Here is a 17,274-nt window from a genome sequence, read left to right on the forward strand (position 1 = left end):
AGATGATGCAGCTGAGGTATCCAACTATGCCAAGGGAAGTCCGCTTCAATTAGGCCCATGGAAGAACACGGAAAACAGTTAATCGGGTTTTTGGGCTCCTGAAGGCCAGATATAGGTCCCTGGACTGGACTGGTAGAGCCCTCCTCTACTCACCTGGTAAAGCGTGGCAGATTACTGTGGCATACTGCATGCTCCACAACATAGCCCTGTGGAGGAATATTCCATACATCCCAGAGGAGGGGGGATTCTGCAGTGCCACTGGGAGAGAATCCTGAAATGCCAAGTGAGGATGACAGTAGTGAAGAGGAAAGAGCTGACAGTTACTTCTTATAAGTGTAAGAATGTCTTGTGATGGAATGACTGTGGGGCTGATTAAAATGTTAGCGGTCCGAAGACTGCCATGTTGGGGGTCCAACAGCCAACAGTCTGGAGGCGCGGACCTCCATATTAAGAGTTTGGCGGTCATGCAAGTAGAAGACCTCCAGCAGTCTGCCGTCACCACCAGGCAGCACAAACCGCCATGGTCACCTTGAAGCACAAACAGGCTGGTGGAGCCTGTGTTTCCGTTGGACCCATTGCGAGGTTGCACGCCGCCAATGTGACCATGGCGATCCAACCACCATGTACAAGCTGGTGGAAATGGACAATATAAAGGGAGCCACTAAACCACAGGCAGCCTCACATGCCTGGAACCACCATGGAGCCCTTCGAAAATGCCATGCCACTGCCCCAGCTCATCCAAAGACATTGAAATTAATGCTGCCGTGGACGACAGCAACCATAAATACATTCACCTTCTTGTATAATTTACCAATAAAAACAGCACGTTGCGCCGGGAAACACATAATGGGGGGACCCACGGACAGCAATAACACATGTCACATAACAGTCACCCACAAATATATATCAACACCGACACCCACACACTCACAATACACACACTTTGATCAGCACACACACACTGCATTGCAACACTACACAAATACACACGGCCACACAGCTCAGGTACCAGGACACAGACGGCCATACACCATTCTAACACACAATAACTACAATACATCTACTGCACATATGCAAATACAACTCACACACTCACACCCAACACAGGCCAGGAACAATCCACACATACAGCACACATATCCATTGACGGGGTGTAAGGAAATGGCTCCCTGTTGCAGTTCCCCCCCCCATTTTTTGCCTGATACTGATGCTGACTTGACTGAGAAGTGTGCTGGGACCCTGCTAACCAGGCCCCAGCACCAGAGTTCTTTCGCCTAAAATGTACCATTGTTTCCACAATTGGCACACCCCTGGCACACAGATAAGTCCCTTGTAGAGGGTACAAGTGGTACCAAGGGCCTGTGACCAGGGAAGGTCCCTATGAGCTGCAGCCTATGTTGTGCCACCCTAAGGGACCCCTCACCTAACACATGCACACTGCCATTGCAGATTGTGTGTGTTGGTGGGGAGAAAAAGGCAAAGTCGACATGGCATCCCCCTCACGATGCCATGCACACAAAATACTGCCTGTAGCATAGGTAAGTCACCCCTCTAGCAGGCCTTACAGCCCTAAGGAAGGGTGCACTTTACCACAGGTGAGGGCATAGCTGCATGAGCAACATGCCCCTACAGTGTCTAAGTCTATTCTTAGACATTGTAAGTACAGTTGTGGCCATATTAAGTATATGGTCTGGGAATTTGTCAAAAACGAACTCCACAGCTCCATAATGGCATTCACTGAATACTGGGAAGTTTGGTATCAAACTTCTCAGAATAATAAACCCACACTGATGCCAGTGTTGGATTTATTAACACATGCACACAGAGGGCATCTTAGAGATGCCCCCTGTATTTCATCAGGACTGACTGGTCTGTGCCAGCCTGCTGCTGAGAGCCGAGTTTCTGACCCCATGTGGGGAGGGCCTTTGTGCTCTCTGAGGACAGAAACAAAAGCCTGCTATGGGTGGGGGTGCTTCACACCTCCCCCCTGCAGGAACTGTAACACCTAGCAGTGAGCCTCAAAGGCTCAGGCTTTGTGTTACAATGCCCCAGGGCACTTCAGCTAGTGGAGATGCCCGCCCCCTGGACAGAACCCCCACTTTTGGCGGCAAGTCCAGGGGAGGTAATGAGAAATACAAAGAGGAGTCACCCACCAGTCAGGACAGCCCCTAAGGTGTCCTGAGCTGAGGTGACCCCTTTAGAAATCCTCCATCTTGATTTTGTAGGATTCCCCCAATAGGAATAGGAATGTGCACCCCTCCCCTCAGGGAGGAGGCACAAGGAGGGTGTAGCCACCCTCAATGACAGTTGCCATTGGCTACTGCCCTCCCAGACCTAAACACACCCCTAAATTCAGTATTTAGGGGCTCATCAAACCTAGGAAACTAGATTCCTGCAAGCTGAAGACGAAGAAGGACTGCTGACCTGAAGCCCTGCAGAGAAGACGGAGACACCAACTGCTTTGGCCCCAGCCCTACCGGCCTGTCTCCCCACTTCAAGAAAAACTGCAACAGCGACGCGTCCACCAGGGTCCAGCGACCTCTGAAGCCTCAGAGGACTACCCTGCATCTAAAAGGACCAAGAAACTCCAGAGGACAGTGGCCCTGTTCCACAGAACTGCAAGTTTCCAACAAAGAACCAACTTTTAAAGACCACGCGTTTCCCGCCGGAAGCGTGAGACTTTCCACTCTGCATCCGACGCCCCCGGCTCGACCTGCGGAAAACTAACTCTACAGGGAGGACTCCCCGGTGACTGCAAGCCTGTGAGTAGCCAGAGTTGACCCCCCTGAACCCCCACAGCGACGCCTGCAGAAGGAAACCAGAGGCTCCCCCTGACCGCGACTGCCTGCTTCAAGGAACCTGACGCCTGGAAAACACACTGCACCCGCAGCCCCCAGGACCTGAAGGAACCGAACTCCAGTGCAGGAGCGACCCCCAGGCGGCCCTCTTCCTAGCCCAGGTGGTGGCTACCCCGATGAGTCCCCCCCTTTTCCTGCCTGCATCGTTGAAGAGACCCCCGGGTCTCCCCATTGAATCCTATTGCAAACCCGACACCTGTTTGCACTCTGCACCCGCCGCCCCTGTGTCGCTGAGGGTGTACTTTCTGTGCCTACATGTGTCCCCCCCAGTGCCCTACAAAACACCCCTGGTCTGCCCTCCGAAGTGATGGGTACTTACCTGCTGGCAGACTGGAACCGGGGCACCCCTATTTCCATTGAAGCCTATGTGTTTTGTGCACCACTTTGACCTCTCCACCTGACCGGCCCTGAGCTGCTGGTGTGGTAACTTTGAGGTTGCCTTGAACCCCCAAAGGTTGAGGAAGTGGGTATTTGGGCTGGGAAGAGAGAGGTGGAGGGGGAGTGAAGACAGGGGGTGACTGGGTGCTGTCATTTTGGGAGGCCAGAGCCTGAAAAGATCTTTGTAGGCCAGCCATTGCACTGTGAATGCTCTCCAGAAACGCATTTGTCTGCTGGAGTTGGGTCGACAGTCCCTGGATGACATTCATGATGGTGGACTGACTCATAGAGCTGTTTCTTGGGACGTCAATTGTCTCCACACTGAGGGCAGCAGGGAAAACAGGGGCTGGGTGGAGGTGCCTGCGGCAAAGGAGATGACCAACCTCTTGGGTGAGCTGGCATAGTCAACTGGTTGGGGAGCAACAGGGAGGGCAGTGATAGAACAAGGGGTAATGGACAAAGATGGTGCTGGGGGTTCCCTGATGGGTCTGCCACCACTAAGGAGTGGTCACTGGAGGAGGAATCCAAGGATGTAGAGGCTGATCCAGTCTCCCCTGTGGTACTCCCCTCGTCCTCTGGGCCACTGGGTCTCTCTGTGTTGGTTGTATCTTGACCTGAGGTCCCGTGGCCAGATGCTTCCCCACTCAGCCCGGCCCCATCTCCTTTGCCTGCCTTTGCTGATACTGCCAAAAGAAAGAGAAATAGGATCACAACATGGGCATGAAACTACTTCAGTCACAACTCTGAGAGACTAACCATGCTATCATGTCAGATAGCACCCCGCAAAAAGTGCCACCTAACTGGCACAATCATGTGCCATTAAATAACCATGCATGCTAGCTGGAATTACAAAAGTGACACATGAGAAAATCAGGATCTCAGACAACTACAAATGCCATTGTAAAGTACTCTACCAAATACACAGACATAAGCTCAGGCACCCATCTGTTCTGCACTGACATGTTGTACCAACAATATCAGAGGATGGAAAGGAAATGCAGCTGACAGTAGTACAAATCTGCAAAAACCTGGAGTAGGTGACACCGAAATGCCCAGGTCATTGTGACACATCACAACAATATACTGCTCTGCAGGTGACACCTGTACAAAATGAGTCTAGGAGGTAGAAGCAACGTCATTCAGACATGCCACAACTGTGGCATTGTAAGGAACATCAATGAAGTAATATTCAAAATCTCATGGAGAGATGTCTCCAGAATACACACAAAAATTACCCTGTAAGTCCCAGGATAGCGACCACCAGTGTCTGACACCCACTACAAGGTCCACATCTGTGTGCCTTTGTAGTGAACAACTGTATCATGCAGGATGGAGAGACACAGAACTTGCAATCACCAACAGAAAGACCCAGCTTGTTGTCCAATGAGAAGCTACATCACTACCAACATCTCAGACATGGCAAGCATGGTGTCTGTCTGTGGATGAATCCCTGTCCCCAAACACATATGATGCAAACATCACTGCAAGTCACTCCATGATGCATTCGAACAGTGAAGGCACAATCCCCAATCATTCACAGGTGCAGTGCATTTCTCAAGTTGAATCCACATCAAGGGTACAGATGAACATAAAGTAGATCCACACTGTGACCCTGCCTGTCATGTCCGTCATTGTTACTGCAGTTTTACATGACTAATGTCATGCTATGAGGCATGAAGGTATCTATCAGATGACATATGATAGTGACACACTCCTGTCTGTGGCATCACAGGAAATGGACCACCATTGTAGATATACCATTACAACAACAGTTCCCCATGCACATATATCTGAGAGACTCCAGACACCATCCCATCAACATGGGTAGCACATAAAACTGTAGCATATATATGTATTCTAAGGAGAATGGAGCACATAATGACATGTAGGTGCAAGGAATGTTGGCTACAGTGATGACACATCACTCATGTCAATACACATTCCCCACTTACAGAGGGAATGTAGTTTGCTTGTAAGTCATGTCACATGTATGATGGACACCTACGCATCAAAGACTGCAGTGAGGCACCAGCACTCATCCTACACTGAAGAAAACTAGCTCCTGGGTGGCAGATGTCAACCTACACATATTCCCAGACTCACGGTAAAAAACAGTGATCCACATCCTACTTACCTGTGTCCTGTAACAATTGGGAGGCATGATCTGTTGGAGATAGCTAATACCCACCAGAAGAACAAGTAAATATTTGTTCACTTCACACAGCCATATATGGTCCTGCAAAGCAATAGGTCTGAGGATTCTCCATATTTTTGTCCTAAATCCCAGGTCCAAAAGGAAACACATGACCTGTCTGTAAAAATGGGCTCCGATATGATCTGTGACACATGACACACCCCTCATTGTCAGGGAGAGCAGTCTGTTCTTCACTCAATCACCTGGCAAAGGGACAAGCAGAAATGTGCCTTGTACTCAACCCTTTGTGGCTGCTGTGCAGCCCTCAAGTGCTCATCCAACTCTGCATAGGCCACCACCAAAATGTGGGTCATTAGGAGGGTCATTGTCCGATAGGCACCCTATCCCCATTGGGAGGACAGCCCCAGTTGGGTCTCCATGATCTTCCGGCCCTAGTGTCTCAGGTCCTCCCACCTCTTCTGAGAGTGGACGCTAGGCCAGCTGTGGACCCCCAGCTGTGGACCTTTTTGGTGATGGCTCTCCAAATCCCCTTCTTCTGATGGGTGCTGACCTGCATGGATGCAAAAGACAACACAAGACAAGACATCATGTCAAATAGTCCCATACAAGATGGCTGAGTCACATATAAGTCAGTGGGCCAAGCTATGAAAATTCTGTCCTGACCATACTGCCCGTGTGTGGCACATAGCATTCATTAGACACAGGGACATGTCTACAATCACTCCCAATATGTTGCCCTCCACATCATCCAGCTCAGGCCCTACACTGACTAGGTAGGTCAACTGTGACTTCTGCGGGGCATGAGCTAGCAACCTAACAGAGATCAGAACCACTATGAAACACAACACACCAAGTGGCTACTGACAGGTAACCCCTCAGCCAGGAATGCACATAAACATCCACTATCCTAGATTACCAACTGCAGCATTCAGCCCGTATAGGCCACAGCCAGCCTACAAACCCTCCTATTGCACTTTGCTCACAATGAAGGGAGGGGCATGGTGGGCACACAGAGAGTCAAGCATGTCCATGTGTGGACATGTGGAGATACAGATGCAGGCACAGGACACCTCAGGGGGTCGGGTCCGTGTGTCTCATCAACAACACAAAACACACTTCTGCACATGTGTGCTTACTTAACCTAGGGTACCTTTGGAAAGACATGGGCATGCATTTGTTCACGTCCTGCTATGTGCCCAAACAACAGAATCACATATCATGGCTCATCAGTAAGCAACAAACAGTTTCCAATTATGAAATGAGCAAAATGCAATGACCCTGCACAGAACACATGTGAGCTGGATGAAGGTGACAACAGGGCTGTAGAGTCAAGGGACCTGTCAGGGCTATGTAACATACATTGACAAAGATGATAACAGCACATCCATCACAAATCACCAGCCTGCCTCAATACCATTTACATTCTAATCAGTGGACAGAGGCTCAATAAGCTGCATATTGGCACTGAGGCCTAATTTGGTGTCTGACCATGATATGCATGTATTCAGGGTGTGGGCACAGTGTCACTCGTGCATAGCAAAAGGGATTCAACACCAGTCCAGATTTAGACAGATACTGTGAGAAACATTAGACAGGTCCGATCTCTTTAGGCTGAGCACACAGACCTACATGAAACACCAAATTCGACACTTACATGCATAACAGTACATCAATAGTCAACAGCCAGTTGGCATGTGATGCCTATGTGCCAAGCTGAGGGCCATAGTGAGTCATGAGCTGGCTTCCGAACAACAGTCTAAAAAGGCCAGATATAGTTTGAGATCACTGTGTCAACATACCCAGAGCTCAACTTACAATCAACTGACACATACAACATGCATTCTCCACTCCTGCTGTCATGCAATCACATGTGATTGCATATTGATAACATTATTTGGTAGGATGTAACTGAGGATGGTTGACACCTCACCTAGTTATGAGCATCCAACACAAGCTGGGTCAGGGAACAATCAACACACACTCACCACAATGTTTCAGAACTCAATACCTGTCACGTGACAAATTGATGCAGAAACATGCCCCTTGACTCACCCATTGACGCACACTGACAGCACCTACAGGACTTTGACTACACAATGTGACAAACTGAGTCAAACTCAAGGCTGTCTAACGGTAAGATTAAACTGTGCACATGGGGCACTTATCTGCTCCTCTGGTGCACCATAGAACTGTTCATACAGGGGAAGGACCTCATACACAAGCTTCTCTAGCTCCTATGGGGAAAATTCAGTGGCCCTAACACCTGTTGGATGTGGCATGATTGCTCCCAAAGGTGGTAAAAAGCAGCTCAGGTAGTGGATGTCCTGCTATGAGGAGGTCCACGAGTCAAGTGAGGCATTTTGAAGAACAAGACAGTCACGTCAACCACATACGTGACTGTCACAGCTGTCAGACATAGGCACTGGCCCAATACTGCCACTTGCAACAACGTTAAACTATGGCTGTGGCCGATGTGGTAGCATCCGCCTACTGCCATAATGACTTCCGCCGGCAGTCACAAGCAGTTCCTGATGTCCAGTGGAGTAGGTCAGGCAGCAACCATTTTAGAGGCATAGCATGCCATTTTTAGCTGTTTTAGATGTGTCAGAAATCTGAAAATGTTATTCTGGTGAATAATGAGTTCTGGCATTGCCCTGTCATATAGGTCAATCAAATTTGACATCATTTTGGTATGACCCAAGCACATGTGGCAACATGATTAGGGGCACAGTTCCCCACCCCCTCCCCGGGGCAATGTTGGTGTAGCCGGTTATCGGATAACACGGCTCCAGATTCCTCAGAGTTGCAACCGCAACTCTTCGTCCGTGATGTTGAGGAGGGATTGCCCAGTTCCCTGGGCAACGAAGACGCCGGAACGCACCTCGGGAACCCGGATATCTGGGTTCCCAGAAACGCTAAAAGTGAGGAAGGACTCGGCGCGCGAGACCCTGAGTAGGAGGAAGACGACCGGAATGCCGACCGAGAGCAGCCGGAGACGAGAGACGAAAGGAGATTCAAGAGCAACAAGGATTCCCCAAGACCAACCGCTCATCTGAGGGAGCAGAAGGAAATGGAACCGACTGCACTCCGCCATGTCCCAGGAGGGACGTGGCTAACGAAGGTACGGTCCTTTCTAAAGGACAATCTCTTTACAAAAAAAGGGAGTAACGACAGGAGGGGAGAGGGGAGGGACAGTACGGGGAGAGGGGAGGGAAGTATTTGGAAGGGATGGAGCGAAGAGGAATAAGAGTGAGAAACGGAGACCTCAAATACAGACTTCATTGATTTTGGATAAACTGAAAAGGGCACTAGCCCTAAAATCCCTGTTCCAATTAGAGCACGAAGAGGTGATTGGTTCAACACACTTATTTCCCAATTCTGCACAGATCCTGGGACACTCTCTCTCTCTCTCTCTCTCTCTCTCTCTCTCTCTCTCTCTCTCTCTCTCTCTCTCTCTCTCTCCCCCCTCTCTACTATTAATACGAGCGGACACCTCAGAAAAACCCCGACTTACCTGTGGTTTTCATTTTCCTTGCTCTTTCCGCTACACCTGGGAGCACGAATCGGACATCTTTGCCGGTCAAGAGGGGACCTGGGAAAAGAGAGAGAAGAAACATTCTATGAGAAGGAGATCACCACCCCTATATTATTGAACACAGCAAAGGATTGTAAAGAACTGATAATAAAGTTACTGTCTCACACCCACCCAAGCATCCGAGTCCTTAATATCACCTGACCCACTGCTACAGTTGATTTGGGGGCATTAACTCACAGTCCTAGTGGGAACTCACATGTACATATTGTTGCTCTCCAGATAGATGATGTATACACATTTGTGGAAATGCAAGGGGGAAACGTGTTACTTCTGTGTATTTGGAAGTTGTGGTGTATACTGTACATCATGTCCTCTGCTACTCACATGCCATGTCACTGTTTGTCTATGACATGCATTATGTATCTTGCAAGGGACACATTGAATGAAAGCTATACTCTCCTTTTGTCCTACATAGTTACCCTGGGAGGGGAAGGATCAAACAATCTGCTGAGTACAATCCACTGGCAGATCTTCAGGCAATGATGGACAGACACATCATCTAGATTTACCGCTTGGGTAGGCAGACAATCTTGGGTCTTTGTCATCAGTTGGATCCAGATCTGATGCCTGATCCAAATAGCATACCACCCATCAGTCAAGTCATGGTAGTGTTGCATTTGCTAGCCACAGAGTCCTTCCAAAATACAGTGGCCCTATCTGCTGGGAAGTCCCAGCCTATGTTCAGTCTGGTTTGAAGGATGAACTTTCAGCTACATTCGGTTTCCTCAACATGAGGATTTTGCCCATGTGAAGGCTGACTTCTGTAGTTTGGCACGCATCCCACGTGTGGTGGGAGCCATTGATGGTACACATGTAGCCTTGGTTCCACAGCTTGGCAATGAACAAGTCTATTGGAACAGCAAGAACTTCCATTCCGTCAATGTCCAAATTGTTTGTTGGCAGACCTCTATATTTCCCGGGTCTGTGCCTGTAATCCGGGTTCAATCCATGATTCCCTCATCACAGCTGATGACATGACTGTACCCAGAAAGGGTCTCTCTGGTTGATAAGTCACATGTGTCTTGTTTGTTTGTATGCTATGGCTGCTGCTAGAGAGACAATGCTTGGGGCAAATGGTTGCACATATGTTGCATTCCCTCACAGGTAACTCTGCAAATCGTCCATGGTTGTTGGCACCGGAGAGGAGCCAAAATACGCCAGGGGAAATCCGCTTTAATGAGGCTCCTGGAAGGACACAGCGTGCCGTGGAGTGGGCTTCTGGGCTCATGAAAATCTTATTTCAATGTATGGACAACTGGTGGATCCCTCCTCTACTCACCTGAAAAAGTGTGCAAGATCACTGTGTCTCTACAAGATTACCCTATGGAGAAATATCCCATATATTCCAGATGAGGAGGAGCTAGCAGTGTCACCAGGTGAGCCTTCTGAAATGCCAAGTGAGGATGACAGGGATGGGGATGAAGGTGAAGGCATGCAGGCAGATCTCATCAATCACTACTTCACTTGAGTATAAGTATGTGATGTTATATGATTTCTATGACTGAATGTGGAACTGTAGGGGTCAGGATGTGTTGAGTAGGATATCTATTTTTCCAGAAGACAGGGCATCTCATGCTATGCATTATACTGGCAGGATTTGGCAGCTAACTCTGACTTTAACATGTGATTAACTTGATGATCTGCTCTGTTTGGCTCTGTCTCATTGCATTGTCAGTGGATCAACTGAACTTTGAAGTGATAATTGGGTCATACGTATGCCTTTACCTGCCTGAACACCTTGTGTTTTATTCCTTCTTCCAGGTATTGCCATTATGCCATCCTCATGTGGGCATTTCAGAGTTGTGCCATTGGCATGTAGCTGTTGATGGTCTGACATCTGAAGAAGACGTGAATTGATCCAGGTAATGTTGGTCACAGTTTTGGAATGTATGAGTCATGTGCCCAAGCACCCTGGACAATGGGTGGATAGAAGCTTGAAATACACAATACACTTGTTTGATGCAGTGTGTTGGTGCAATGGTCGTATGTGTGTGATCATGTGGCCTTACAACATGTCAACCTGTGCAATCTATGTATTCTAACTTCACACTGTGATGACATTGATCATGTAAGATCTTTTTGTGACTGTCGATGTGTTTCCTCATTGCAGGCCAGTGTACCTGCATCACAACACTGACTCAGGTTTGCGACATTCCACCAGATGCTTGCTAATTGTAATGGGAAGAACCTAGGGTCAGGCAATTTTGTATTGCCCTCTGTCTATGCCATGACATATGCTAAGTTGGCAGACCTGGTTTTGGTATGTGATAAGGCTCAGGCTGGTGAGAACATCCACTGCTCTGTTAGCTTAATCTACGGGTCAAGGTCTGACAAAGCCCTTTCCTGTGTGGTCTGGGGATGGTACATTTGGGATATTTGGCCTAACTCAATATGGCTCAGATGTTCTTGGCTATGACTGTCCAGACATTTTAACAGCCTATGTGCAGAACAATTCAATCAAATATTTGGTGTGACCTGAGACATCTCCTGTCTTATAATTCTTACTCATGTGCTTCACATGTGACTACCATTTGACATTTCAGAAAGTTAAAAGAAGAGGTAGTATGCAGTGTTTTAGTGATAGTTTTGTTTATTTACATATATACATAAAATGAAAGTGGTACTGTAAAACAAGAAGTAAGGTGAAGGGATCAGTCATGAAGTATGTAATCAATAGAGTACAGGCTACAACATTTGAAGTCCAAAGTCCAGTGTCCTACTACCATGGGAAATTGAAATTTGTTAGGGAACAGTCAACAGAGTAAATCTGTGACAAACAAAGGAGTGACATCAGGAATTGGTCACTTTCTGGCAGTGGTTGGTGTCTTGCCAGCTACAGCTCCTGGAGTCTGGGTGGTTCAGTAACTACATAGGCAGGGTTGTCTGAGGTAGGTACTTCCCCTAGTAGGCTCTCCCTTACAGTGGCTGGCACCGATGAAGGGCCTGGTGTAGATTCACCGAAGGAAGGGATGGAGTGTTGTTGTCGATCCCATCTCAGGGTAGTGTTGATGTCCCTCAGCACCCCTGTTAGGAAGTCCATGTTGGAATTGTGGACCTCCCACTGTTCATGTATTTCCTGATGAAAGTTCCTCTGCAGCTCCTTGATTTCCCTGAGTTTGTTTAGTAGCTCGCCCATCATGCCTTGGGAATGTTTGTAGGCTCCCAAGACCTGGCGATAGTGTTCTAGCCAGGAGCATCACCAGCAGCCTCTTGCCGCTGGGCCAAACCATCCCTCCCAAGCACCCTACCACACATGCCTGCCCCCTTTCACTGATTCCAGGTCCTTCATTGTCAGAGATGGCTAGCTGTGACTCAGGAATGTGGCCGGGGGGTAGAAGATGTTTGGGACTGTGTTTGGGACACAGGTATGGGGCTGGTAGTCTGCCTGAAATATAGAGGCCATGGGGCTCGGAGGAGTTGATGTGGTCAGGCTGAGGCTCACTGGTGTCATCTGATCAGGTTGCCCAAACATGCCAGAACCATCCTCAATATCACCGGTCCAGGAGTGGTGTACTCACTGAGGGCTTCATCCATGTGGGTAGTGGCAGTCTCTCCAGTAGATTTGGTATTTGCAGCATCTGCTTGGCCTGTTGATGTGAAAGATAAAAAGTTATAGGTTGTATTGTGACATCTGTCTCCAATAGTTGACAGTGACGTTGTGCTAGGGCCATGTTAACATTGGGTTTGCTGATTTGCTTTATGTGACAGGTACACACATTATCATTTGTATTGCCTTGACATTGGAGTTACATATCAATTCCATTTCAGTAAAAACTAGCCTCAGATTGTCAGGAGTTTTTGACTGCTGGAGGGATAGTTATGGAGTCTTATCTTGCCAGCAGAGCAGTCAAAACAGTGGCTGGGCAGGATGTTGTTTGAGGCATCTTGAGACCTAGCAGTCTCTTATGCAGGCAGTGGCAGAACCTTGGATGATATGTGATAGTTGTCATTCTGTGGTCAGTGCATTGTGGATTTGACTGTTGTCAATGCCATTCAGATGCCACATCTTGGGGTCTTAGATCTGTCTTAGATGTTCTTGCCATTTTGAGCTGTCCTTCCTATCCACACTATTTTTATTTTGGCATAGCTGCTCAAGATGGATATGTGTGTGTTGCCACTTCACAGTGTTTACCATGACCTGTATCCTTGTTCCTCCCAGGTGTGTTAACTTCATAAGTGAGTTCACGGACAGTAGCACAATGTCATATGGACACTGGTCAATCCCCTGAGGTGAGTAGACTTCCTTTGCAAGTATACCAACAATGATATCTGAACATGTACAGAGTGGGCTGCACATGTTTGGGTATACAGAGCTTTCCTGGCATTAGCAGTCATGTGACTCCCTGTACTACATGCAGTTGTTCATTGTAATTTCCCCAGGTATGTGCACTTCAAGTATACAGTAAATTGTATTTTGGCAGGCATACAGGGGACTGTTACTTGGAGTGAGAGTAAGGGATCCTTCTTTGAGTTCTAGCCATTTCACTTTCCCACTTCTCACACTGTATAGTTGTCCTCCTCTCATGTGAGTACAGTTCAACTGGTAATTAGAGGGAGAAGGATGTTTTGTATCTGGGTATCCTGTGTTGGCTGGGGGGGTAACACTACTATTGTCCCCTGGCCATGGCATTCCTGTCAGTGCCTGTCCTGCTCCCACACACTGTACAGTTGTCCTCCTCTCAGGTGAGTACTGTTCATTAGGGATTTGCATAACAAGCTAATTTTGAGTATGGTACACTGTTCTGGTTTTTTGTAATAGTAGAACAGTGCCTGCTGGAAATCATGGTGCTATAATTCCTTGTGCTACACGCAGTCGACAGAGATGCGGTTCCCTCAGGAGAGTCTAGTTCCCCTGTGAGATGGCAGACAGTGGTCTTTGGACAGGTGGTGACTGGATTGGTGAGTGGGGAGACAGTGAAGGTGGCTAACGGTGATCAGTGTGCATGCATGACATTATATTTAGGTGGCATGTCTTTTATGTTGTGACTTACCTGACTCCACTACCCCCGGTATTCCTGTCAAGCCCTCAGGGTGCAGAATGGCCAAGACCTTCTCGTTCCATGATGTGAGCTGTAGGGAAGGAGGTGGGTTCCATCAGCAGTCTTCAGGACCGCAAGCTGGTGCCTGGATGCCATGGAATGTACCTTCCCCCCAAGGTTGTTCCACTTCTTCCTGATGCAATATGGTCAGTGATTGGTTGGATGGTGGTGCTGGTGGTTGGACAGCCTAGTTCCCCCCTCCAGAGTCCTGGCGAGTTTGGTTTTTTGGCTGACTTTTGGCAGTTATGCCTATGCTACTCTTACGGTGGTCAATGTGACCAACAACATGGTGGTCTTTTGGCAGCCACCACCCTGGCGGTCTGGTGGTCTGGCAGTCTGGCAGTCTAGCAGCCCAACCACTAAACTCATAATGAAGCCCTATGACTGTGTGATGAACTGTAGTTGTGAAAATATTTTGAGTTGAGTGTTTTGAATACAGCTAGGGAGCTAAGACTACAATAATCAGCCAAAGGCTGATGAGCTAGCTTTTGAAACATCCCCACCTCGGTGATGTTGCTTTGTTTATGTCAGGTTCCTTGCAATGTAATGTGTTTTCCAGATGCTTTCTATGTGATTTATGGTTTCAATCCTATACTCCTTGTTTTGCTCATTGTACGGGTACCTTCACCATGACATCTTCATGTGGGCATTTCAGAGTTGTGACATTGGCGGGTATGTGATGCTGTTCTGACCTACAAAGTTAACATGGATTGCTCCCGGAGATGTAGGTCACAGAGTTTTGGGGGTATGAGGCCTGTGCCACGACAGCTTGCACAGTGTTTGGGTGGAAGGTCAAAAGTGCCCATTGGACTTGTTTTGTGTGCTGTGGTGGGCTGATTGTATCATATGTGTCATCATGTGGGCATGAAATATGTAGTCCTACCTTACAACCAAGTAATTGTTCCTTCACATTGGCTAAACACTCTTTTTGTCTGACCGGTATCTAGCTGTAGATGTGTTTCATTGTTGTAGGCCACAGTGTCTGTGCCACAAAACTGACATGTTTGTGTCATACCTTCAGATGTGTGGGCATTGGATTATGATGGCCCTGTGATCAGGGGCTGTTGTGCGGCCATCTGTCTGTATCTTGGATTATATGATGTTAGATTACTTTGGCGTGGTATGTGATGAAGGTCAAGCTGCAGACATAAACTGCATCAATCTTTGCCTATTCTACAGGACATTGTCTGAAAAATCCTTTCCTACTGTGGTCTGGAGGTCTGTACCTGTGAACATGTTTATTTACACAGTAGGAGTCAATCATTTTTGCTTTTCAACAGTCCTGACAGATAGACAACACATATCACATCTTGGACAGGTAGCTTGGATAATCATTGAATAGTTCACATGGTCTGAGATATCTACATGGCTAAATATGAAATCAAAATCAGCAGACAAAGAGTCAGTGAAGGGTGATTTTATTGTGCAGCTAGGACTACCAGAAAATATTTGTGCCATGACTCAACAAAAAATTAAATGTGAAAGGGTCAGTCATGGTGAATGAAATCATTGGAGTAGATGACACGCCATTGGGAGTCCAAAGTCCAGAGTACTCCTCCCATTGAAAATGATAGGTGGTTCAGGATCACTCCAGAGTGAATGTTTAACACAGAAAGGAGGTCCTAAAGGAAGAGAGTTATTATTGGCAGTGGTGGGTGTCTTGCCATCTCCAACTCCTGTATTCTTGTGGGTGGGAGATCAGCTTCTACAGAGGCAGGAGTTTCTGGGCCTTGTTGTTCCTCTGGCAGGGCCTCCCTTCCAGTGGCTGGCCCTGCTGTCCATTGGCTAAAGGAAGGGGTAGACTGGAGTTGAAAATCTCTGATCAGGGTGGTATGTATGTCCCTCAACATCCCTGTTAGTCAGGCCATGTTGTTATTGGGGGCCTCAATCTGTTCCCGCTTGTCCCTATGCATATTCCTCTGTACTTGCTTGATTTCCCAGAGTTCGGTCAACACCTGTCCCATCATGCCTTGGGACTCCTGATAGACCCAAAGACGTGGCTTATGGCGTCCTAGTCAAGAGCAGCCTCAGTGGCCTCACCCCACTCTCCCACAGCATCCCTTCCACACACCCTACCCCTGCGGTCTTGTGCCCTTTACTCAGGGGGGCCCCCTCCAAATTGTTCCAGGACCCTCATTGTCTGAAGTGTTTCACTGCACCTCAGGATCCATGACCTGTGGGCAGGAGATGGTAGACACTGTGCTTGGGACACAGGTTGAGGGCAAATGGTTTCCTATGATGTTGAAGCAACAGGTGACATTGTGGGCACAGTGAGACTCATTGTTGGCATCTGACTAGGTTGCCCAGATGGGCCGGAACCATCCTCCACATCCAGATGTTCAGGAGTGTCCTCTTCACTGAGGGCTTCACCTATGGGGGTAGTGGAAAGTCTGTTCTGTGACCTCTGTGTGCCCAGTGGCTGATCCACCTGTTGAGTTAAAACGTACATTGTTTCAGGTTGTATTGTGAAATCTACTTCCAAAGGTTTCGATTTGCAAGAAGCAGAGAGCTTGTACAAAGTTAAGTTGTTGTAAACCAATCGTGGCAAGTAACCATGGTATTGGGTGTATTGACATGACATATGTGAAGCATGCCAACCCATGCTCAATCAGCAGCTGAGATGTGCAGAGGATGGCTAGAAAATGACATCTTGCCACCAGTGAAGCCAACACAGTGGAGAAGCAACATATGCCTGGGACAATTTGGAGGCCTAGTTGAGTCGGATGCAGGCGGACCCAGGACTTGGTTGCATATGTGACTGGGGTCATCATATGCACAGTGCTGGGTCAATGTGCTTGCTGCTGCTGCCAATCTGGTGATGCATCTTGAGTCCTTAGGAATACTTCTTGTACTCATTGTGTAAGCTGTCCTTCCTGTCCTGAATAGTTTCATCCTGGGTTAGCAAGTCAGGATAAAGCTAGGTAGACAGACACGTCCCTGACTTGAGTATGATCTGTACTTGCTCACTCCCAGGTGAGTGCACTTCATTTGTGAGTTGTCAAACAGGGATTTGTGGACCAGAGGACAGTGTGCTGGTGGTTAGATTTGCTGAAACAGTTCTTCCTGGGAGTTACAGTCAGGTCACTCCCTTTTCTACACACACTAGACCAATGATATCCCCCAAGTGAGTACAGTTCATTGGAGAGTTGACAAGCAGATACACTGGGGCACATGACCACTGTGTTGGTGGTTGGAGTCACAGAAACAGGGCCTGATGAGAGCTGCAGTCAGGTCCCTCCCTGTACTACA

This window comes from Pleurodeles waltl, chromosome 12 (genome assembly GCF_031143425.1).
Source record: "Pleurodeles waltl isolate 20211129_DDA chromosome 12, aPleWal1.hap1.20221129, whole genome shotgun sequence".
Classification (NCBI taxonomy): domain Eukaryota; kingdom Metazoa; phylum Chordata; class Amphibia; order Caudata; family Salamandridae; genus Pleurodeles; species Pleurodeles waltl.